A 26,266-nucleotide genomic window follows, 5' to 3' on the forward strand; every position below is an offset into this window, starting at 1 on the left:
CGAGCACGTTCCTGGAGCTGCACTGGTTGGTCGGTGTGAAAATGACTGTGGCTGCGACAAACAAAAGAGGTCTAGTATATTTCTTGGTGGTGGCCTGGCTGCCATCTATCCAGTTCTCAAGCTGTAGAGTTGAAGTGACGGTGATTCCACGCTATGCCGCATTCGAAACCAACGGTGGAGGCACCAGATTCAGAAGCGGGCTGCCGGTGCTAGCTTAAAAAGGCAGGCATTTGCAGACGCCGTGAAATATGTGTTGCCTTCTGGGATGCGGTCGCGGTTAACTACTACATGACGCAAGGCGTGGCTACTCATCTTCTTTCGGGTTGGTGGGCGGCGATTCACCTCCTTCCGTCGCGACTTCAAATAGGCGGTTTTACGACCTTTAGGAGAGTCATCTAAGTGCACGCGAAGGGTCATGTCACCTGGCGACGACATCTTGTGCTGACGAGGAATCCCGCTGTGCTTGCTCTCCACAGGCTCACTGATCCGTTGCGGACGCGGCTTGATCTGTTGCGGACGCGGATATGCCTCACGAAAAAAGGTGACGGTATGGCCATCGGTTCCAGAAGAGAACGACAGGAACACTCGTCTGCCTCATCCTCCCTCTGCGTCGCATTCTTCTCGCTCGAAAGCAGCATGCTTCCACTGTCGGGGAAGATGGCGCGGCTTGCACTTGGCGGGCCGATCGGGACAGTCATTTGACGCTGGGTGAGGTGCTCTGCTTCCATTGTACACAGTTTCGTTACAGGAAACACACCGTGAGTGGAACTGACAGCAGAGTCTCTGGGCGCCATCCAAAAGGACGCACTTATGTTGGCTGAGTGTTCGTGGCGCATGGTGTGCTCGAGTTGTTATTGGCGCGTCTCTGTCTCAACCATCGGAACAGAGACACAATGGGGGTTTTGCGGTACGATGGGAACACCCATGGGCTCTCGATTGTAACTGCTCCGGGTGGTTCGCACGTGGCCGTCGGTGGCTGAATTCATAGCGCCTTTGCCAACCGGGTGGAGCACCACGCGCGTTGGAGCAGAGCGCATTTCGTCGTCCAAGCGCTGGAATACGGCAACGTCTTCCTTCAGTTTGTCGCCGGTCAGGTTTTTTTGAATAGCAGCTTCGAGGGCCTCTATCTTGATTGGCGTGCCGTAGAAGCGGTAAATCTTGATCAAATCGGTCACGCGCGCAGCCGGGTCCTGAAGAAGGGCGTCGATTGCCGCTATGAGCCCCGTGATTTTCTCTCGCAGGAGCCTGCATCGTGGCTTCAGGCGTTCCGATGGAAGGGCTGGCGTCGCAAAACGAGCGTGGGCTTGGGCACCAGCCATGATTAGCAGCGGTCGAGGGCAAGGCCTCCTGTATCAAGTGGCGCGAAGGTTCCAGGCCTCGCGATTCTCGCAGCCGCTGCGCCATCAAAGTCAGCTCCAGTCGTGCCTTGAATCACTAGTTTAACGGCACCAGAAAGTGCAGTATCCAACAGAGAATGCAAGACCCAGACACCCCGTCCTCATGAAGCGATGGAACACACTCTGAGTGAGGCAGTGGGCCAAGCTTCGTCGTCCTCGTACCCAGCTATCGCATCTGCCTGCGGACATTTCCTTCTTTATTTATAACGCTGCCCACAGCGCTGTCGGCACACCCAGTGTTAATATTAGCAGGTGTTATCCCTATATGATCATTTTCACTACACACTACAAGGTGCTGTTTCTGCGATTTACGGACGGCGCGAAGCAGTGGGGAATGTATTTGAACAGGAAAAAAACTGTAGTACTTATACGGACTACAAAAAAGTACCGATCTCATAACTTTATAAAAAATCAAGATTGTATTATTTCTGAGGTCCAAGATTACAAATACTTTGGCGTGATATTCACAAACGATTTAAAATGCTGAGCCCATATCTCCAGAAGTTGCGCGTCCGCAATGTGTTATCTATATTTTCTCAGAAGAAAACTCAGGTGCGCTCAACCCATTACTAAGATTTTTGCTTATAACAGCTTTTTATGGAGCACATTAGAGTATGAGGCCGTAATAAGGGACTCCCATACGAAAAAAAAAGAAAGAAATGCTACTAGATCGAGTCAACCACAAAGATTGGTATTCGGGAAGTACGAAATGGAAGACTCCCCTACTCAGCTAATTCATGCCAATCGCAATCAGAACTTGGAAACTCGTAGAAAAATTAGTCCTATTGCATTCTTACATAACTACGTCTCAAGAAAACATTAAATAACGAAACCCGTATATGTAAACATCTCTCAACGATGAGGAGTCGGCACGATAACCAGTATTTATTGGCTCCAATCTTTTCAAAAACAAATATCTATAAATACAGTTTCTTCCCTCAAGCAACTCAAAATTGGAATTCACTTCCTGCACAAATATTTCCCCATCAACAGTGCCCATTAAGAATCAGGCAACAATCTCTATACCTCGCACCCAATCCCCGTCCCGCATACAAGCAGTGGGTGGACCGGCTGTCCGGCTCGCACCTCTCGACTCTGCGCATACTGATAGAGAGGGCACGAGCCACCAGCAAGGACCAGGGCATCCTGAACTAGCGGACGCCCCTCACCGGGCCGACGCCCTCACCACCATGCACCATCGAGCTCGAAATTAAACAAGTTGATTCTCTCTCTTTCTCTCTCTTTCTGCTCCGATTTCGGGACTGAATTTGAAAAATATTTCTCTTGCTAAAGTTTCGGGATAAACATTCATTTATTCTTATCAGTGTGTGACCATGTGTTTTTGTATTGTGTCATGTATTCAACGCGGGTAGCCACTCCTGCTTGGGCCAAATTATTGGCCTGCAATGTTGTCAAATAATAAAAGAATAAAGAAATAAATTTTTCCCCAAACATTTTTGGAGCTATTCTCCCACATCACTTATCAAGTATTGGTGTTTGCTAAGTTCAAGCGGCAAATTTATTCTGCAAATACTTTGTTCGCTAAGTAGTCCAATCAAGCGTTTGAATACCCTAGGAGAGGGCTTCTACATTGTAGTGAAGGTGAATGCGCTCATTCTGACAGCGCTCCTAATAGACAAAGGTAGATTTTTAAATGAAATAATATCCTGCATGGGTTAGCTTTTATGTGCCCTAAAGCGAAATAGGTAAATCTTTTGACTGTTTTTCCTCACCGCTGGGGTGTACAGTGAATAAAACGCTGCTACGCTATAACAACAATCAGTATGGATGGCTTATTCCCAGTGAAGATACTTAGGGGCTCGAAATATCCGGCGATGATGCCCGTCTCGCCAGGTGAAAGTGTCCCGCTGGGTCGACAAATGGTCTCACCGCTTCGACGGCCGTCGAGTAAAAATCGCGGCACGCGGCGCGCATCCACCTCACTATATCTGCTCCAATAAACTACCACGCCAATATGACAATATGAGTCAGCTTCAACGACGTACAGGAGCGGCCACTGTTATAGGTAAAACTCAGCGCGTAGAAGCGCTCCGCGGAGTGCAACGTGGGGCGCTGAAGGAGTCTTGCGCCATATACGCAATCAGACTCAGAGGCGAATATTGGTACGCGTCGTCAGCTACGGTTCCTCCTACTTCGCCTAGAGCGTCAAAAGTACACAAACAACCTAGCTACGGTGCTCTACCAAAACCTAGTCAACCTTAGTTATCAAAGCCCGCGTTGCTGAACACAGAAAATTTAAAATACGCTTTTCGCTTCGGGCGGGTTATTTCTGTTATAGAGTTTCGTGTTCAGATATTTTTATTCTTGCAAAGAAAAAGATCCCATCACCCACAATCTTGATTTAGCCAACATATGTTTCGGATTTATTACACGAGGATGAATACCTTTAATTATAAGAGGTGGCATGGATTTATTCGAAGATAAATTACAAAACACCTTCAAATGTTTTGGTGCATCTTGCATGCGTTCCTCGACACCTGAGCTCGGATACGTTAACAGAGCACCTGGCTTCAGTGTTTTCGTACGAGAGCACACGCGGCGATGTGAAAGGGACCGTAGCAGAAGATGCGCACCTAAACCTTTTCCTGGCATTGATTGGGCATGTGCCGTAAGATTTCTGCAGCGCCCGTCGTGGCTGTCCGCGTAGCATGGCCACACGTCCCGTGACTCAGCAGTGGACGCGCTTGGGCATACCGCGACGAGTGGCGTTGTGAGCGCCCCCTGAATGAGCGGGAGGTGGCCGCCAGAGTGCCGAAGTCAGCTGATGGGTTTCCGCAGATTTCACACGTGCGCAACTGGATTTAATTTTTATACTCCACAGAATAGTTTATTACGGTATTGACACCAGAATGTGATTTATTGATGAGTATCCACTCATATTTTAGATTACTGTCTGGTATGCCATTGATAAAAATGTACTGCGAGCTATTATGGTTTAGCAGTAAATTTGTAAGCAACATTCATGCGACAGACCGTGCATTGATGGTGTTGTGCTCGGATCTTGCAGTAATCAGTGAGGAATGCCGGACGCACACACAGGACGAAGTGTATTCACAACATTTTTGAGACGTTGGACGACCGCTCAAAGAAAATAACGGTAAATAAAAAATGTTCACAAGGAGGGTTCTGTTTGCTTTCCTCGGCCCTGGATGGCATTAGGCCCGCAAAACCGTTGCGTTAAGCACGGCTCAGATGTATGTCTTGCTGGAGCACAGTGGGCGTCGAGAGTGAGGGTCGCAGAGCTTGTCCGGCCGTTTCACAGACAGGACACTAGCCAGCTGGGGCGAGACGCTCTAGAACACCTCTGAGACCAACCATACCAGACCCGGAAGTCGTGGCCATGCCTCAGCAAACCGGCGGTCTGAGCAGGAGTGTGGGGCCGCTGACGCGTTACGAACGTCGGTCTCACAGCAGCAGGAATCCTGGCTCAAGTTAGAACGGGAAGACGCGGCAGTGCCTTGTGATCACTCGTGCCCGAGCGGGTAGCCACATCCAGACGGCAGCTCGTCTTGGTGACAGATGGCGACGGTCTCGTAACGGAAGGCACGTCGACCGGACGACTGACGTAAATGTGCCAAGATCGGGCTTTTTCTTGGCACATTTTCTTGACCATCGATTTGAGTGTGCCATTGAATTTTTCCACGAGGCCGTTAGCCATAGCATGGTAAGGAGTCGTGCGAAGAAGCTTGACAGAAGTAAGCGTCCTACATCGTTCATGAGGTCGGAAGTAAAATTGTCACCTTTGTCTGTGATCCCTTGAGGTATTCCAACTCTGGAAAAAATTTCCGCCAGAGCTTCGGTGACGTGTACAGCGTCCATCGCAGGTAGTACTACGGCGTCTCGATATCGGGTAGCGAAGTCAATGAGGGTTAACATGTAACGGTTCCCTCGTTACGACTTTGGGGGCAGTGGTCCTATCAGGTCGACTTCTACGCGCGGAAACGGAGTTCGGATCAAGGGTGCGTTAAATAAAGGTGCCACGCCGACTTTCCCTTTAGGCGTGGTCCGCTGGCAGGTGTGTCATGATCGCACAAAACGTTTGACATCCCCTTGTAAATCCGGCCAATAAAATTCTTCCAAAATACAACCGGCTGTTCAGTGTACACCCTGATGACCACCTATGACGCTCTCATGGGCGATGCGAAGAATATAGTTTCTTAACGCCTTCGGCACTACGAGGTGCTTGAATGTCCTTCCAGTTGCGAGCTGGTAGTTTCGGTATAAGAGGTCCTCGTCTTTGAAGAAGGTATAGTAGTTTCCTGTTCTTGAGCCAAAGTCATTCCCAATTTTCCGGTAATGACATTTCAAAGTTGGTCTTCGCGCTGTTCCTGCCCGAGTTTGCCTCGGTTGCTGTTGCCGTGCGCAGTCGGAGACACCTTTAAGGGCGATGCTTTCACCTCCTGAGTGTTCGAAACAGCAGAAATCAGGTTGAGAGGTTCAGAAGACGGTGTTTGTCCAATGCCGTTCGTCTTCGTTTCATCGTCGCCAGAGCCTTCATACGCCCGATCGGGGTCTGCTTAGTGATGCTCCCTGACGCCTGGAATATTACCGAGCACCAGGTCATAAATGGGATGACTCGTGTAGGCAGCAATCACCTCTCCCACAAAATATGGCATGTGGACCTGAATTTTCGCCTCCGGTCGTTCTTTTATGCATCCATCAAGAAGAACAACTCGGCATGTCTACCCGGTCAAGCAATTCTCGTCGACCATGTCACGGCGAAGATGGCGGTGTTGCTCCCGGTGTCTCTGGCGACTCTAGCGTCTTTACCCAGCACTCGTCCTGACACAACTGGCATCCCCTCTAATGAATAAGGTGAGTTCTTGTCGGTGTTTTTGCAGTTGGGATCATCAGCCATGTTAGACGGAATGGCAATGCTGGACTTTGCTTCCGTGGCTTGCTCGGCAGTTTGTTAAGTGCACACGCAGCGACTTGATCTTTACATCCCAGACTGCTCCAGCAATTTTCTGCCCTGTGGCCTTGTCTGCCACATTTAGAGCAGACTATATTGTCTTTGGGCAGATTCCGACAGTCCTGCACGTGGTGTCCGGGACGATGGCACAGCACTTCTGTGCAGCTCTTCTGGGTGTGTCACCCGCACCCTTCGGACCTGCTGGCGCGTCACTTGGAAGCTTCGCTAGATTAGAGAGGGTCTGAACCTCCAGGAAGCGGTCCGCAAAATCCGTTAAACCATCCAAGCTGTTGCAATCGCGTTCCTTTAAAAACACCACGAGCTTTGAATGGCAACCGCGGTAAAATTTCTCCGTGATCAATAGGTCACGGAGGCCGTCAATATATTTAGAAATATTGGCCATCTCAACCTAATGATCGAAGTAGCTGGACAGCCTGGCTGCACACTGCTGTCCCCTTTTACCCTCTTCTGCACGGGCTTCGACGAACTTTTTCTGGTACCCTTGGGCAGGGAATCTCAACCCCTGGAGTAACGCTTTCCTGACTTTGCTGTAGTCCAGCGATTACTCCGCAGTCATTCTTCCAATCACGGTGATCGCTTCTCCGGACAAGCACACACTGAGTGCAACGGCCCATTTGTCCTGGGCCCACCCCTGTCCAGTTGCCACGCGCTCGATGCGCCAAAGATACGCGTCAAGATCATAGCGCCTTTCGTCAAATAGGGGTAGGAGCTTTTGAGGATTCATCACGAGTACATTGGGGATAGTTTCACTTTCGGCAGGGACATTTGCGGCGTTGCGCGATCCTTCTTGAAGACAGAACTTCAGCTCGAGGGTTCGCATTTCACTCTCCACACCTCCTTTGCCCTCTTGGCGGCTTCTTAAGCTCTTTCGTCGGCTTCACGCCTTTCCTCTTTTTCTCATTCCGCAGCTTCCTTAAGCCTCACTCTCTCAGCCGCCCTCTCAGCACGCTGCTCCGCACGTTGCGCGTCCATCCACGCCCGAAGTTCCGGCTCCGAGAGTCCTAGCTGCGCCTCTATCTCCAATACCTTCTCCACAGCAATGTTATAATTACGCTCAAGTCGTCACAAATATGCGCTCGGCATCCAAATCAGTTCTGCGGATGTCAATGGGCGAATCCTGGCAAGCTTGCCACTTTTGTTAATCTAGGAATGTGCAGAACTCAGTGAGAGGAAGGCCGGACGCACACACAGGATGAAGTTTAGTTACAACATATTAGAGACGTTGGACGACCTCTCAAACCAAATAACGGTAAATAAAAAAATGTTTTGAAGGAGGGTTCTGTTTGATTTCCGCGGCACTGGCTGGCGTAGGCCCTGAAAACAGTTGCGTTAAGCACGCCTCGCATGTATGTGTTTCTGGAGCACAGTGGTCGTCGAAGGTGAGGGTTGCAGAGCTTGGTCGGCCGTTTCACGGACAGGTCTCGCACCCGCTCGCTGGTAGCGAGCGGGTGCGAGACGCTCCTGAACACCTCTGAGACGAAGCAGACCATACCCGGAAGTCGTGGCCAGGCCTCAGCAAACCGGCGGTCCGAGCACGAGTGTGGGGCCGCTGACGCGTTACGAACGTTGGTCCCACAGTAGCAGGAACCCATGATAGAGTCGGAACGGGACGACGCGGCAGTGCCTTGTGATCACTCGTGCCCGAGCGGGTAGCCACACCCAGATGGCAGCTCGCCCTGGTGACCGATGGCGACCGTACGTCTGACGTGGGAAGGCCCAATCCAACCGTGCCGTGTCTCGGTCAGCGTGCGCTTCCCGGGTTGGATGGCGACCGTACGTCTGACGTGGGAAGGCCCAATCCAACCGTGCCGTGTCTCGGTCAGCGTGCGCTTCCCGGATTGGTTGGTTGGTTGGTTCGCAGCTCCTTCTTGCACACCACCCTTGTCTTCTTCTTCTAGGTGGTGTGTCTTTTTCCAGCAGCCGCTTGGTGTCTCGTGCGATGTGAAATCTTCTTTCACTATCCCACCGTGCCTCTTCCGCGCCACTCATCACAGATTTCTGTGTACTTCATTTGCACTTTGATATTACCCGAAATGTAAATAAAATTAGGTTGCGCAGTTCCTGGTTTGTTCGGGTTTGAAGTATTAAAAAAGCTTGATAACAATTTAGTGAGTCTTGTTTCTAAAACGCTATATACATAGTTCTGTAGATCCCTGGGAGGCGGCGGCAGGTTAACTTTCATCCGGGAGCCCGGGCTAATTTCGGTACTAGCGCCATATCCTGCCCTGTTGAATCCGGGGAAACATAAGTGCGTAGAAATTGCCTTAGCAACGCCGCCGCCGTATTGGCTTTGGAGGGGTTATAATTGTCATAAAAACCACTCGAAAAAGTGCAGCGGTTGGGGGGAGAAGGGATGTTCTCGCTCGTTTGAGACCTTTGAATCTGCCTCCGTCGCCGCCTTCCCCCCCCCCCTCCCCCCTTCCCCGCCCGGCTTCCGCCGCCGCCTTCGTTGCGTCCAACCGGCGCCCCGCCAACGCGGCCAGGTAAGACGAGTGTACGCAACGTGGGCAGCAAATACATCAGCTCAAATCTCATTTTAACACTTTATTCCGGCTAAGTATGCGAACGCGACGTGTGTCGAGAAACACTCATGCACAATACAATATAGAGTTGTCGTCAAGCACAGCACTCCCGACGCAAGTTCTATTTTTCACCTCAGCTACACGGCATACGAACAAGGTTCTCACGTTTCACTACCACGATGCAAAACGACTTCCGGTTTTGATTCGTCCTGGTGTTGTTGGCGTCTGTTTTTCTGCATCGTAGTGCCTCAGAAAGCACACGCGAGAGATCTCCCACAACGTGGGAAATGCGCTGTCTCCTTGCCTTACAGCAGCGGTGCAGCCATGACCGTTGTCGCCGTGGAGGATGGTTATCGCGCATGCGCGCCCCCAGTCGTGCTGGTGAGATGTGGAGGGGAAAAATGCAAGGGGAGTAACGTTTTCCCAGGGTCGCTGCGCTTAGAAGCGCAATAATCGAATCGAAAGTAACAAACAGTATCATCGGCTTGACATGGTAGCCTCGCAATCTGTCAGGAGAAAGTGACGCAATTAAAAACTGTAACGAACCACGCGATACCAACGGCATTGGGCACAAATACATGCTGGTTTTTTAATGATATCGAAAACGCCTTGAAACAAACTGACGAATTCTGTTCTTATCAACCGAGTTGGAATCGGGTGCTAAACGCTTGCTGCTTCAAAATACCATGGTACTCGGTCACCTCATTGTAAGGCATATGTAAAGTTTTGTTAAAGGTTCCCTAGTGAAACACACACACGAGATTTATCAGTGGGGCCGGTGTGGTTTAAAGACTTAAGGCACGAAACGAGAACGGACGCATGAGACTCTAGCCGAAATTCCAACTGAACAGGCAATTGCACGAATATGGTCACGCCTACACTATGAACGTATTCGTTAGCAATCAACAACAGTTGCTTCACAACCAGATAAAAAAACGTCCAGCCACTGAACATTTCCAAATACGTGGTTTGGATGGTGCATTAAGAGAGGTGTGTTTACATATTTGTAATTTAACTACAATTTTTATGATCTGTGTCATTCATGTTTAAATATGATTTATGCCCGCCAAGGAGTGTGTGTCATTCACAAGGGTAAGTTGCAAGAGTACCCTTGTGCCTGGTCTTTATTTGCGCCATAGGTTCCTCCGCACTGAAGTCTAAGGGGTGTATGAAACACGAACGCGACCAACCATTTAAATAAATGCAATTGTTTAAACGAGCTTCTAATGCGGTGATTCACACAAGGAACGACCGGGGTAGAAGGCGACGAAAACAAATTTGAGAAGATAATTACACAACGGCTCCTCTGGGCATACACTGCATGGGGACATCATTAAAAAAGCATTGCCTGTGGCAATTAGGGTGAGGAGGGGTAATTTGGAATTTTTCCTTATTTTAGAAGTAGTGACAAATGACTCACTATAAATGTTTAGGCTTACTGCTTCTGGGCATTAGACAATCGGGATGGGGATGTGTACACATTTAGCGTGTTTTATCCTACCACTGTCGATGTCACATTCAACTACCTACAGAAATTCCGAGGATGAGCGATCTACTGCCCCCTGTTTGGAGCAGTTTTTTTCGTATTTTCAATCGAAAATTTTGTAAACGAGGAAAGGGTATTTTCTGCATTAAAAACGCGAGCTTCAATGATGAATAAAGTTGATGCTTGGACGAGTTGGTGTTCCATAATCTTGAATTCACTGCGCAAACAAGAAACGAGGACGATAGGGAGGGCACGACACACAGGCGCTGCGCCTGAGTCGTGCCCTCCCTATCGTCCTCGTCTCTTGTTTGCGCTGTGAATTCAAGATTTAATGATGAGTTTGTTGCTTTTTTTTATGTCCGTCATTTCGTTCCAGGTTTACCCATACTACAAGCCAAAGTTGGAAATTAGATGAACTTCCCTCCGTAACAGAATAAAAACTACCCCCAAAGGCTTGTTCTTCTGCAAGTTTCAAATTACTATTCGACGTGTCTTGCCGCCAAATTACTTCATAAGCACCGCTTCGTCCAGGAATTAAAATGCATTCAAAGAATGCAAAAAGTCCTTACCGTGATCCCAATGTGGCGTTCGTACCACCGAGCAGTTCCCATCCGTGAACAAAAATGGGTACGTAGCGGTGTAGTTGCGCCCTGCGATTCGTAAGCGAAACATTTAGTTCTGAATATTTTCCATAGTGGATTAGTACTCCTGTAGTATTTCGACCCTTTGGTGGCTGATTTCACCGTACGAAATACCCAGGTGGTATTGGCCGGCCAATGCCTAAACAATAAGTTCTGGTGTGTTTTTCTATGCTTTGTTTCCATCATAATATCGAAGACGCAGTCTCAAACATTTGTAGAGACAACGTGCTCACTAGCGAGCCGCCGTACAAACGGAGCAATAGCATTCGTTCATTCTCATTGTCAACTCTGTCGCAGTCTAAACAAAAGCTGTAATCCGTACCAATTAACGCCGGAAGACATTTCATACAAACGGGCAACGCCATAGTTTTGAGTAAACTAAACGGAAATATCTTTTGTGTATCAGGTGCTGGCCAGTGCTCCAGTGCTTCAACAATTTAGACGTAGCCTTAATGCTATCGGTTCGTAGTTAATATACAGAATATGTGGCAAAATATTGTGCCAGCAGTTTCTTGTCGAAAATTCTCATATTGGGAAACGTGTCCCCTCTTCGCTTTTGTTGACCACAGATACACACTACATTTTTGGTGTCAAGGTGTGTCAGGAAAATACAACCCAAAGCAGACTGATTAAAGGAAAAACAACATTCCACTGACACGCGATGAATGATTGTGCAGTTAATGCCGGAACCATATGGCTGTTGCTACTTGATTGCATTTCACTTAACCTAAGAAAATGATACTCCAAAGTTCTCCCAGGGAGTCATCTGCTTTTGTGCTGATTATTTTAAACAGGGGTAACACCTTCAGAGATTTTTAAATTTTAATTACCTTGACCCAAAAACTCTGGGTTTCCTTCAAAAATGATAAATATTACAGGGTTTTGTATTTTTACCCGTAAATTAACAACACCAAACTGTTGCTTTAGAGAATACTTCACACAACAACAAAACCGTAGTATATTGTCACGAAGCCAAGGACGACGCAGTTGTCTTGCAGGAGAAACAAGTTTATTGGAGCGAACTTGTGCTCCCCTAACAACTCAAAAGAATACAGAGGTGGCGAAGCAGCGGTCAACAAAGTGACTTGCGTCAGCGAGCGTCGCAGAATCGAACGCCCCGGCGTCTGCTCTGCAGGCTTTTTATCTTTCGGCGCGCGTGGTTCTGGAACCGTCGATTCGAATCGAGAACATTGTAGATGCAAGAAGATTATTCCTGGATGTTCACGTTAGATCGGAATGCTCTCCCTATCAGAACAGATAACACATGCGGCACAGAAAGAAAGAATGGAACACGCGCTTCCCTTGGCACGGAGACAACACAGACCGGCGCGGCCGGGCGGTAAAAGCAAAACACAAATAAACAAACCCAATGCATGGTTCGCGGCATTACCCCCCCCTCCCCTCTAAGAGTGCATCGACCCGATGCTAACATAAGAGACAGTCCGAAAATGAAAATAAAAGTTCGTCATCGTTCGTAGAAAGGTTTTAAGCGAACCACGTGGACGACTTCGGGCCGCGTACGTCGTCGTGATGTGCCGGAGTCACCACCGGGGATCACTTCGTAGGTAAGTTGGCCAACACGTCGCAGAATCTGGTAGGGTCCGAAATACCGTCGCAGGAGCTTCTCACTGAGTCCGCGTCGTCGGATGGCAGTCCAAACCCACACACGATCCCCTGGTTGGTACTCGGCGTCTCGGCGTCGGAGGTTGTAGCGGCCCGCATCCACCAGCTGCTGGTCCGTTATACGAACTCGAGCGAGCTGGCGGGCCTCCTCCGCACGTTGAAGATATCCGTGGACGTCGGTGTGGAGGTCGTCGTCTTCTACGTGCGCAAGCATGGCGTCAAGCATCGTAGTCGGCCTTCTACCGTAGACAAGCTCGAACGGCGTCAGCTGCGTCGTCTCCTGGATAGCCGTGTTGTACGCAAACGTGACATACGGGAGGGCTTCGTCCCAAGTCTTATGTTCAACGTCGACGTACATGGACAGCATATCCGCAATTATCTTGTTCGGACGTTCTGTTAGTCCGTTCGTTTGGGGGTGGTACGCCGTCGTTCTTCGGTGATCCGTGTTGCTGTAGCGTAAGATTCCTTGCATCAGCTCCGCGGTAAAGGCCGTTCCGCGGTCCGTGATTAGGACTTCAGGGGCTCCATGTCGCAGCACAACTTGGTTTATAAAGAACTTGGCGACTTCTTGTGCAGTCCCCCGCGGAAGAGCGGCGGTCTCTGCGTAGCGCGTCATGTAGTCTGTCGCTACGACAATCCACTTGTTCTCCGATCGTGACGTCGGGAACGGGCCTAGAAGGTCCATTCCAATCTGTTGAAAGGGCCTCGACGGGACGGCGATCGGTTGTAGAAGTCCGGCGGGTCTTGTCGGCGGCGTTTTCCGTCGCTGGCAGTCCCGGCAACTCCGAACGTAGTGGGTGACGTCGGATGTAAGGCGGGGCCAGAAGTACTTCGCCTTAATTTTTGCAATAGTGCGAGCTGTGCCGAGATGTCCGGAAGACGGGTCGACGTGGGACGCTTCCAAAATTTCGTCACGAAGGTCTGCGGGGATGACAAGTAGATAATTCGTTCTTGTTCCGGGGTTGAAATTCTTCTTCACGAGGACGGAGTTTTTGAGGCTGAATGCTCCGTCATTCCTGGGTCCGCACGGCGGAAACATCGCTTCATTTCCTCGACGAAGATTACGACTCCTTCGTTCGGGTGTTGTGTCCGAGTTTCAGGCAAAAGCGCAGCTCGCTCTTTTCTCACAACGGTAGTGAATGTCTTCAGGAACTCCCTTTTGAAGTGAGTCCAGTCGGTCAAAGAACTCTCATTGTTTTCGAACCAAGTTCGAGCAGCATCTTCTAAGTAAAAGAAGACATGCCGGAAAGTTTCTTCGTCGTCCCACCTGTTGAAGATGCGGACGCGCTCCAGCTTCTCCAACCATTTTTCGGGGTCTTCAGCGGGGGCTCCCCGGAACGATGGCGGTTCCCGGGGCTGCTGCAGGACGATTGGCGACGTTGTTTCTTGCACCATGGTGTTGGTTGCAGCGTTACTTTTCTTGGGCCCTTCTGGCATCAAACCGAACTCGGGTGGTAAATCTTGTAGGCGGGGGCTGGCTCTTGTTGGACTGGCTTGGCGGCTTCCCGAGGTTGTAGTGGGCATGAAGGGTGCGTACCCAGCACCTCCACCAGATGTCACGAAGCCAAGGACGACGCAGTTGTCTTGCAGGAGAAACAAGTTTATTGGAGCGAACTTGTGCTCCCCTAACAACTCAAAAGAATACAGAGGCGGCGAAGCAGCGGTCAACAAAGTGACTTGCGTCAGCGAGCGTCGCAGAATCGAATGCCCCGGCGTCTGCTCTGCAGGCATTTTATCTTTCGGCGCGCGTGGTTCTGGAACCGTCGATTCGAATCGAGAATATTGTAGATGCAAGAAGATTATTCCTGGATGCTCACGTTAGATCGGAATGCTCTCCCTATCAGAACAGATAACACATGCGGCACAGAAAGAAAGAATGAAACACGCGCTTCCCTTGGCACGGGGACAACACAGACCGGTGCAGCCGGGCGGTAAAAGCAAAACACAAATAAACAAACCCAATGCATGGTTCGCGGCAATATCTTTTAACCCGAAAACAAAAATATTTCACATGGCAGAGAGTGAGTGCACTTCGAATAAATAGTAAAGTTGGTTCGCTGTGAGGATAGCTGTTACAATTCTAGCAAGAGTAGCGTTCTTCGGCAGATGTTGGCAGAAATACAGGCACCACCTATGTTTTAAGGGCACGCATTTGCTTTAAAAGATACCTTTTAACTGCACAATCTTCACAATTCAGGAGTATCCAGACTCTCGCTTGAGCCGAAATTATCGTCGATGAATTACGCCAGTGAAGTTTCAGTCCCAATGAGATTACTGCTCAGTTGGACCTATCCAGCGAACGACTACCGTGCAAGATGAAATCACCCTGATATTCCCGCTTTTCTGATGGAGGCGAAAAGCAAAAACGCCCGTGTGTACGAGATTTCGGCGCACGTTAAAGATCCCCTGGTGGTCAAAATGAATCCGGAGCCCTCCACTACGGCGCGCCTCATCGCCTGCGTTGCGTCGGCGCGTTAAACCCTACAATCAATCAATCAATCACCCTGATATAATAGAGCTTGATCGCCCATTCTTGTGTCTATTATTAGGTTTCAAGACACGACATTTTCTCGAAGAAAACTGCAGAACTGTTTAATATGACCGATGCTTCAGGCCTGCTGGTGGTATTGCTACATAAAGCGGCGCTTGTTGCCCCTTCATAATTCGTTGAAAACGTCGGATGTTATGGTATTTTCGCATAAAAACTGTTTCGAGAAAAAGTGAACAGTTGTTTTGTTGTGTAATTCTTACCGTAACAAAATGACGGCAGTAATATTTTCACACGATCGTTCCTAATGAACGACAACAAAATCTTATTGGGCGACATCATATCACATTGTGCGGCCGAAGTTAATGAACACATAACCCCTCCTCAGGGCTTACTTTATTTACTGGAATCGTAGAAAACCGTGCCGGGTTCGCAAGCAGAAATATTCAGCGGTATATTGTTACATGGCGACTAGGTTAACATGGGGCAAATATTGAACGATGGAGCAGCGATGTATTTACATGAATGAACTATCTACAAGTGGCCATGACAGCTCGAGCTAAGCACGTGCCCCTCACTGCTTCATCATCGTCGGCATCGACCCCCTGGAGGTATGTGCCAGTGTCCTTTTTCTGCTTCGGGTAACATTTTCACCTCGTAAAAGGCGAACGCCCCGGTCGAGGTCACAGGAAGTGCACGGGTGCAACGACCATGAGATGAGATTGGGATATACAGTGAGGTCCTTACCGCGACGGATGATGGTGAGCTTGGGGTACATTGGCTCCGGAACCACTGTGCCCGCGGACGCAATGAAGGAACATCCGCAGCCTCTGGAGACGCGCCAAAAAACTGTGCAGGGGAACGGTTTCGTCGCCTTGGCAGTTAACGGCTGATCATGAATCGTCGGGTCTCGGCGGGTAAATGCCTCGGGATAAGAGAAGGGAAGGGGAGGGGGAGGGGGGGGCGGAATGGGCGCGCGTATGGCTAAACGGGGCTGGGGCGGCAGACGTGATACGAGAGCTTCGAGGCGATTTTTTAGGGAGCCGAGACGGTGTGAAGCTGGGGAACCAGTACGCGGATGAAGACCAAATGTTGCGTGGCGACAAGATAAAGGTGAGACGCAGATTGGACGATGGAGGAGCGTTGTATTCACATGGATTAACTATGTACAAGGGGCCACAATAGCTCGACCTGAGGCCATGCCATACACTGCTTCATCGTCATCGGCTTGGATCCCCTGGAGCTTGGTGCCAATGTCCTTTCTGTCCTTCCAGTAACGATATCTTAAATTACTTCGTGTTAACCACGTACACAAAACCGCGTACATATTAAATCACACAAACAGACGTTCTATTGGACAAAATAATGTCCTGACCTTTGCCAAAATGTTGAGTTGCTGTCAGGTTTTCACCGTGTGTCTCATATTCTGAAGAAATGTTGTATCTGTGTATCCGAAAAAGAAAGTATGAAAATATGAGCCAAAACATATTTTAAAAAGTTCTCACTATAAACTAAAAACTAGGCTACTTTACTTAAGGAGCCCCAATCGGTACTGCAACCATTTATGCTTCTTCGGTTGCCCAAAAGAAGAACAGAATATGCTTTAATCAATTTTATGAATAAAAGTTACAGCACAAGTTTAAAAAGCTTTTCTTTTGGGAAAATTACCTACCGTGTTCATAATTGCTGATGAATTTGTGAAGCACCGAAGACTATTTTGCCTGGCCTTCGAAAGCTTTGGCCGCATACAACCCAACGACATTTTGTTCATAAAGTAATTTTGACAATAATTGTGTTCTGTAAAACAGGCGTTTACTGCACGAAACTCAATAAAATTATACATTTTCGAATGACAGCCGTTGTTTACAAATGTTGGGCTGCTTCAAGTATGCGAGCTAAATCCCCTGAAGTCGACCTTATGTAGTAAACAGTAAAATTTTCGATACAATTTCAATAAATCTCAACAAAGAAATTTCAACAAGCAAGTTCGGCACTCCTGTCAGTCATTGTCTTCATGACAATACTTCATCGTGGGAGCGTATAATGAAAGACGGTGCCAGAAGGACCGCTTCATGAGGAGATGTAAGCGTAGCAGCCAAAAATAAAATATTACGCCACTTTCGTATTCCTATTTGATTGATTGTTTGTAGGGTTTAACGCGCCGACGCAACGCAGGCGATGAGGCGCGCCGTAGTGGAGGGCTCCGGATTAATTTTGACCACCTGGGGATCTTTAACGTGCGCCGAAATCTCGTACACACGGGCGTTTTTGCTTTTCGCCTCCATCAGAAAAGCGGCCGCCGCGGCCGGGAATCGAACCCGCGACCTCGTGCTCAGCAGCGCAACACCCTAGCCACTGAGCCACCGCGGCGGGTTTTCGTATTCCTACGTTACGCCTAAGCATACAAGCATGCATACGAAAGTGCAAATAATAAAACCCGCATTGTAATAAATTTACTTTCCTTATCCTTATGCACAAATAAATTGAAGCAGGATGGTGATGCGTAAACGGAAATATTCTAAAAAAGATAACAGCAATCAGAACTTTTCGGGGTTCCCTTATTTTATCATTTGTCTCACCCATACCTACTATCTTAGAGCATACGCTAAGCAGGAAATATGGTAGCCCAGGCATACAAAAAACGATCGATCGGCTTTAAATGATAGATGGCCCGGCACTTATGCGTTTACAAACGGATTATATAAAAATGGCCGTTGATGAACCCGCTTTTGCTGAACTCATTGAAACTCTGCCTAATTAACGATCACCTGGTCCTGATGGTACCAATGCTGAATTCCTAAAAATACCTGTGCGTTACGTTCAATAATATTAACAAGAATTTTTCAACAATCAATGGACTCGTCCTCACTACCGTTTATGTGGAAGATTTTTAAGATAGTCCCAGTCGATAAATCACGTGACAATACTAACTCCATCAATTACAGACCTATTTTCCTTACATGTGTATGCTGTCAATTGCTAGAACACGTCATTTTTACGAACCTAGTAAATTTATTTAAAACAAACCGTTTCTTCCCACCAGGTCAACATGGTTTTCGAAAATCATATTCCTGCGAGACCCAGCTCATATCGTTCACGCACAAACTGCGCTGCACTGTTAATCGTTCTGCGGGTGATGATTGTATTTTTTTTAATTTTTCGGAAGCCTTCGACAAAGTGTTTAATAAATTACTATTTCATAGGTTTCAGCAACTAATTATTGACTCCAGTTTGTGGAAGTGGATTGAATGCTTCCTAACTAACGGATTACAGTTCGTTTCAGCCAACGGTCATAACTCTCTACTCGGCCAGGTTCACTCAGGTGTACCCCAGGGACCGGTTCTGGGTCCCTTTTTATTTCGAATCGACATTGATGACCTACCTTCTCTTGTAAAATCTAACCTATACCTTTGTGCTAATGACTGCGTATTATTTTGTGAAGTACTCTCTGGTTATGGCTATGCAACTTTCCAATCTGACCTTAATGTTGCCGCTAACTGGTGTAATTCGTGACGTATGAAACTAAATATTAACAAATGCATAATTATGCGAGTATCCCGCAATAATACCACTACATTTTGGTACTATCTAAGCGACACTCCGTTAGAAGTTGTAGAGTCGTATAAGTATTTAGGTGTTCACATAACAAGTAACCTGACCTGGTCCCTTCATATTCAAAATATAATGAACTGCGCTAACACCATGTTAGGTTACTTACGACAAACGTACTAGAACACACCGCGAGAGTATAAATTACTGCTGTTCAAAACGCTAATTCAACCAAAACTCGAATAATCTGCGGGTGTTTGAGACCCTCACCACGGTAATCTAATTAACGCACTTGAACTGGAACAGAATAACTGTGTTCGTTTTATACTATCTAATTATAACCGAGGTGCGAGTATAACTTCCATGAAGTCAAACATTGGGCTTCCATCCTTATCATCTCGCCGAAAGATTCTCGCTTAACGTTGTTCCATAAGCTTTATCACCACGTTGCTCTTCGCGATGCACTAATCCCGCGGACTATGTACCTTTCTTCTCGCATCGATCATCGTCACAAAGTAGGTGATTTTCCGCCAAGCAACACGAAGACGTTTTATTCGTCTTTTTTGGCGGTTACGCCTTGAGAATGGAGCCACCTTCATGAAGAAATTGTTATAATTGCCTATAACTATTTCGTTTCGCGCATTCGCACCAAAGATTGTATAGTTAGGAGCAACGTCATGTGTCTTTCTTGTCAACAATTACACTGTATTAGCATTTTATATTTTGTTCACTTGTAACCACCCCCCTCTGTAATGTTTCTGGCCCTGAGGGTAAAATAAATAAATAAATAAAATAAATAAAAAGAAATGCTGCATAATGCAGTGCCATTATGGTGAGCGACCACAAGCTGGACATAGATAAACAAGCATTAATAGATATTTAGTTCCGGAAGGTTTTGATAAATAATCGTGCCATCGGCTTAAGCAAGCATATGCATCAGAACTGCTAAAACAGCAAAAGCGTAGACCCGTAAAAATTGTCGTGTTGTGAAAGGACCCAAAACGGGTGGTCTTTTTAAATTGAAATACACGAAGAAGCGGCTTCCTATAAAAAGAGGTTGTAATATATGTCTAAACGATGTGATAAATAATTTTTTTTTCAAATCGAGGGTTACTTTGTTTTCTGGCGGCTATTTCACCATGGCAGCATTCTCTTGGCAAGAAATATACATAAGTTTTAAAAGCTCAAATTCAAAGCACTTTATTTGTTGAAGGGTATACACTCTTTTTCTCAATAAAGCTGTGACACCTAAAATAAGGGCTAAACTGACATATAAATTTTCTCTCCACACATTTCACGTGTTAAAATCAAAAGCTTTCTACCTTTAAAAACTTTCCTTTCATCTTTGCTTGAGCACAGAGGTGGAAGCAGAACACGCATTTCAGTACGCTCTTAGAAGATACGGGCTTGTAAAAAATGGGAGCAGTATAATCCCAAAAGCGATTTTAAAGCATTTCAATGTAGTACATCTCATTTGCTGTAAATCAAAGCAGCTTACCCTCTTTGTGACGTGATATTGTACCACTTGGTGCAGTACCAAGCAGTATGATGACTTTCATTCACAGAGATTTTAGATGCCATAGTGCACCTTATGTTATCGCCTTGGGAATGGTTGTTGTAAAAGTTCCGGTACATAATATACATGTTGTCACCATAACCGTTAATAAACTGAAATAGGCAGGAGCATGGGGTAAGGTAGTTATTTTCAAAATCGCTCCCTGAAATTTTTACACTTGTGAAAGATTTTTTCAGGACAATTCGGGTATCTAAAAACACCGCCGTAATTTACACCCATAATTGAACGGCAGGAGGTGGCATAGCGCTTTTAAATCTGTTACGCAAGGTACCAAAAGCCAATAATTTTGTTAAAAGTTCTATAGGCGAGTGCTGTAATTACAAACCTCAAGCATTCTACTAATAAATTTTGCCCAATTACAAAATATCCCTCTTATCTCATATTTCACCTACAGTTGTGACGCCGCTCCCAAAAGTTGTTCATCTTTCATGTCCCTCATCGCTTTCGTCAGGAAATGCTTGTCCGTTATAAAACGCGCAAAGTATTAAATATCTTATACATGTTCTCTGGCCTATAACTGGTCATAGCTGCCATACTATCATAGCTACGTTTACTGTTTCGATCGTTTTTTGCTTGTTATTTAAAAGCACTCCTTTATTTTTTACTTCGTTCGACGTATCGGTCAATCATCACACCAGCTGATTACTTTTCAATGCCTCTTCAAATATATTTTACTAGTGATGTACATTGTCTATTGCTAATATGGTTTTTCTTAACTTCGGCTTGGCTTCCGTGCCACTGTGAAAAAGCTGACGATTAAGGTATTCCTGATGACGCGTGAAAACGTAAAACCGGGCACCCCAATTGTCATTTACAAAGTTCCATCACGAAGTGCCCTGCTTGTACTGTGATACATTATGTAAGTACGCACGGGCGTTAACAAAGCAGTTTAACTCCTGCTAGCCCTTACAAGACCACTAAATTGTAGTTATCGTGCCAATTAGGAAACCACGATTTAATGCAAACCATGTTGCTCAACCTATCTTTCTGTGGGAGCATTTCGTATTAAAAATGCTTTTATGACAACACTATTTCGTCTTTGCACCGTTAGGAAGTTTCTTTTATTTTACCCGAAATGGAAAACAAATATTAGGAGACTACACATCAGCAATCAAAGTGCACAGTGGACTTGGTGCACGCATTCTTAATACTGTTAGCTGCAAAACCTATGGGTTTGTCTGCATTATGGGAACGACTTCCTGAAGGCTACATTGCGTTCCCTAAGACCATATGCGATCATATATGATCGCATGCATTTTATTTTGTTTCAGGAGCTTCGTCAAGATTTATGATATCAGTCTTTTCTCTCGAAGGCGGAATGTAACGCAGAATCCAGAATTGCTACTTTCAGAAACAGTGGGAACAACTTATTATGCGCGTGCATGGCGCGCAGAGGTCGTTTGACTTTTTGAAGCATTTTGATTGACTCCGGCTCCAGGTCAAAGTAGTAGGTCGAGTTACTAAATTGGCAGTTTGCAATTTGGAACGGACTGCCAAGATTTCTTGTTCGCTTTCAAAGTTAAGTATTAGAAAGTATTGAACTTGCGAGCTTCTTGTTGGGGCCCTGCTGAGCGAGCTGCCATTTTGATCAGGAGAGTATATCGAACAAAAGGGACACTAAGTGGCAGCAGGAAACACACAACGTTATCCGCCGTATTTCTCTACTGTACGGGATTTCCATGTTCGCAATAAGAATACATTCGGCTGCACATCTGCTCCTCTTGGGATGCAGTAGAATAGAGTGTAAATAATAGAAGCGCCATGGCATAAAAACATTTGGCAAAAGTAGTTTTGCTTACGCTACACAAATTTTCAGTGATATTCTTGAAGACCGTAACCAGATTCTGCGAAGGCTATTTCTCTAACCTAAGACGTGCCTGCAGCACCATCATTGCTACTCACGTAGATGCAATTTAGCTTGTTATTAAATTGATCAACCCGGTGGGACTTGTGTGATACCGAGATTCGTTTTCGCTTACCTTCCAAGCATCCGCTGTATTATTGGTGGAATTATCTATCTGTTGTGCCTAGAAAAACAATGTGGACAAAGAGAAAATTACAAGGTTCCTCATATTCAGGCACATAAGAAATGTGAGGAAGAATACTTCACAGGTATATAAATGCGGTGATCCTCCTTATTCCAAAAAAGCTGTACTTCTATCGGCATTTTTATTTCATCTAGAACGACCCGTCGCGTGATATTAGAAAGGCCCCAAAACATTAAATATTCCGTGAATTACAGCATCAGTTTTGTAGCTTCTAGGTGCATGAAATTCTAATGCTGTTCAAGACGACAAACTAACCAATACAACGGCAGAGCTATGCAGTGAAGAATCTTTTTGAGCAGAAGCCGCCTTATTTTTCGTTGGAGTCTGCTTACTTCAACTTTGTTCGCTTATCTCGCTTTAGTGCCGATTAAATTATCTTCAGCAAACGTGGCACCAACTTACGTCAGTTTTGATCCAGAGGGTTCCACCACTCGGCCACAATTCTTGTTCGGATATGCAGCTTAACTGCGGCATTTATAGTTGAACACAAGTGGAAGTTGCGGTACCCGATACCGATACTGCTAGGTTGTCGGCACAGGAATGAACGGAAAAACAGAGCCAGTCTCAGAAGTGTCTTGATAAAGGGCAACCAGAGGAGGGGGCAGGCGGTAGAGGTGTATTCACGTTATAAGTTGGGTGGCTTTGAGAGCCGAAGTAGACAGCCACAGTTGTCTAGAAATCATCTCGTCAGCAGCCGCATCATGAGCAACAAACTTATAATACGCCCTCAGCAGTGTCAGCAGTTGGTGTCACCTAGCAAAGCCTTGGTTCTTTTCCATTTACTCTGACAGCACTGCAAATACTCGCTACGAAGTGAACAGGGTCTCCAAAAAAGTTGATATTAGTGGTGATTTGATAATTCAAATTTTCCCTTGGAAGCCAGTTCAGCCAAATTAGCCTGGGCACCTCCGTAGATCTGTGTAAACCTGCAGTGAAACAAAACTGTATTGACGTTCGAAAATTTAATGCCATTCAACTCTCTGAAGGAATATTAACAAAGAAGTTTTTAGACACACGACGTAAACATGACACAAAATTTGGTCAAAGGTAAAAGCAGATATTGTTAATTTTGATTGTTGACGGGCGTCATTCCGAAAATATTAAAGCCAGTTTTATGCCTCCGAAATCTTCTGAAGCAGCGAAGGGGGCCTGTCAAAGGAAGCCAGCCTGACTTCAGCAGGCTGGCCCTCAAATCACGCACGGGCGGGGTCACTCACAATGCCCCTCGCCGCGGTATATACGTATTCGAGGCCGGACCATGGAGGTCTGTTAGTTTATCGGTGCATATACGGGGTGTTGTGGTGCGCTCCGTGCCCCGGCGCAAGAGACACCTACCACGGGAACGGGGGGTGGAAGGAACACTCCCCACGCCATTTAACGCGGCAGGCACCCACTACGTGCTCACCCATGGAGCTATGGTATTTTCTCGCAACATATATAGGTTCTGTTCACTTGCGTGGCGCGCGTGCCGGCCACCATGGCGTCGCCTTAAGCAACGGGGACGCGCGGCCACCATCGTGGCGGAACACTCATTAGGCCATCCAAACGAAATAAAAAAAATTACCTTGTGGAGAAACGTGTTTATTCCTTCCACTCTAAGCGACGTATCACAAGTGTTTCTCTCCTCGGCGCGATGCACCCTCAGCTCTCCCGTGGTTCCGCTCTGTACTGAGCCAGCGGGACCACTGAGCCAGCGGAACCATCGATTACGGAGCCCGCGGGTATCGCGTAACGTTATTTGTATTCGTCATCGTGCACTCTCGGTGCACCGTTGTCTACGCGTGCCCACCGCCCTGTATTTGGATGCCGCCCGGCTTTCGACCTGCTGCTGTGGGCCCTCGAGTTGCAGCTCACGCTCCTCAGTGCCCATCTGTCGGTCTAACTATTACTATCTGTCGGTCTAGTTACTATTGACCTTTTACAATTCCATTTTTTTAATCAGCACTTCAAGTTCTGTCAAACCATATCGGGTGGTGTCTGCTAAACGCGATTTGTGAGTTGTATGACGTTCGAGCTGTTGTAGACTAATTTCTGATAAGCTGTGACCCGTTTAGGAAACAAGCTGATATTTTAAATCTCGAGTGATGTTTTTCTGTCGGGTGTAATCTGTGTCGTAAGTCATCTTGGTCTCACTTTTTTTTTATTGTATGTATACTTAAGCGTTCTGCTATACTATGCTTTGTACTTGTGTCAGTGTTTATTTAATATTTGCGTTTTTCGTTGCCTGCCAGGCGCTGCCGCTCAAGCCCAACGCGGCTTTGGCAGGCCTGCCTCCTTGTATTTTTTCAGTATTTTGCGCAATAAAGCATTATTTTTATTATTATTATTATTATTAACACCATTCCAGCAAACTCCGAAGTGGTTGGAACCGCTGCAGACTTCGCTGCTCGTCACAGCGAGCTAGCTCACTTCAATGCTTCGCCGTTCCCTTCGGGGCTTCTCGCTTCCCGGAATCAACATGACGTCAGCCGGCAGTGCTTGAATTGTACTGTGCACGACGGGATCAACCACACTGGAACGACTCTTCTGTAGACTCTTACCTCGCATTTCTAATCTATATTTTATTTATTCTATCATACCGTCACATCAAGATGCCACTGCTAATATTCATATCTGGTGACGCCTTGGCCGAGATGACGGATGCGAAGTGCTGAAGGGCGAGTAGAGCGCCGCCACATATTGTGAGTGGAATTAATAACATATCTGTTCATGCCACCAACCAGGTTGAAAAGACGATGCACGCTGGTGTTTTTTTTCTCTCTATGATATGCAGGCTTAAAGCGCATGATCAGGCACAGCGGTCACGGTAACGGCGGTTTTCAGTGTTGCCCAGCGAAGAAATCGCCGGCTAAACTTTTCAGTGAATACCAGCTATGGGGCGGGAGGTGGACGTGCGCTGAGTGCGGAGGTCTTCAACTTTACTACCATCGAGGCTGTGGCGCCATCTTTTGGCCGAACGGGGCACCTTCCCCTGACGGCCTTCGAGGCGTTAGCGCCATCTGTCGGTCTAGCGGACTACGTTCGATTGGTGAAAAACATGCCTTCGCCTGGTGTGATGACCACCGTCGCCGTACATCGCGAGCTGCTAAACAGCTCCGGTGTGAAAAAGGCATGCAGTTGCAGCCGTTTTCGAATTAAAATTCGCTATACAGTTTGCTTTGCCGCCGGTAGTTTTTAACACGCACCCACTTCCTAAATAAGCAGAATCCTAGCCAACTTCAGCTTCGTAATAGGAGCACTTCATCCTGTAAGTTATTTCGCGTCTATAATATAAATGCTTATCGATGCCTCCGGAGCGTGTGTCGTGCTTGAGCACAATACATATTTTTCTCTTCAATGGCGGGTCTAACCTGAGCAATTCGTGCAACACAACTGGTGTGACGGTGTCATTTCCGGCACGGCACGCAGCCAATGTGGGCGGGCACGAAGTAACCACGGAAGTAAGCCGAGAAAGGTTTTTCTAATAATATATGCACCGACGAATTTAAGATGCGTCTGTTGCGAATGTTATACAACATCCCTGTGGTAGCATCTACTGTGTTTTTGTGTTATGGCAGACTTGTGTGCACCACGCAAAATCTCAGGAGGAATACATGTAAAAAAACCGGACCATCTCCACTAACGTCAAACCTGGGCAGGGGTGGAGCACAGTGCATAACTGTATTGAAAGATTGAAACTCCCTTTCTTGCTACACGGCGCGCGCTGACTGAGCGCCGGAGAATGCGGGCTTGTTGCTTGCACTCGGATAGTGTAACTAGACCTTGCCTAGCCTTCAGAGATAATCTGCAAACTTAATCCTTAACAGGCACACATGGTGGGGCTGTCCCATTGTTTACAGGCGCCTTCTCAACCATAATGCGCACTCGATGCTGAGCGCTCGCCGTCTTACACTCTTAGGCAAAAAGGACTAAAATAGGGACTAAAATACAGCCGTTAGTCTTCGCGGGCGACCATTCATCTTCAAAGGGAGTATCTGCAGCA

The 26,266-nt window shown here is 47.0% G+C and overlaps 1 long non-coding RNA gene across 1 annotated transcript in view; it reads right to left on the reverse strand.

The window, feature by feature from the left end:
* Window positions 1-22,265, reverse strand: part of LOC144167417 (uncharacterized) — a 28,636-nt gene extending 6,371 nt beyond the window's left edge. The window contains exons 1-4 of the long non-coding RNA XR_013321989.1: window positions 22,216-22,265; window positions 20,159-20,328; window positions 16,487-16,554; window positions 10,929-11,009 (exon numbers count right to left, since the gene is read on the reverse strand). This is a non-coding gene — a long non-coding RNA (uncharacterized LOC144167417). The remainder of the gene's footprint in view (window positions 1-10,928; window positions 11,010-16,486; window positions 16,555-20,158; window positions 20,329-22,215) is intronic.
* Between the last annotated feature and the right edge of the window lie 4,001 nt (window positions 22,266-26,266).

This window comes from Haemaphysalis longicornis, unplaced genomic scaffold (assembly GCF_048455015.1).
Source record: "Haemaphysalis longicornis isolate Haplotype H1 unplaced genomic scaffold, Haemaphysalis longicornis Haplotype H1 scaffold_2, whole genome shotgun sequence".
NCBI lineage: Eukaryota > Metazoa > Arthropoda > Arachnida > Ixodida > Ixodidae > Haemaphysalis > Haemaphysalis longicornis.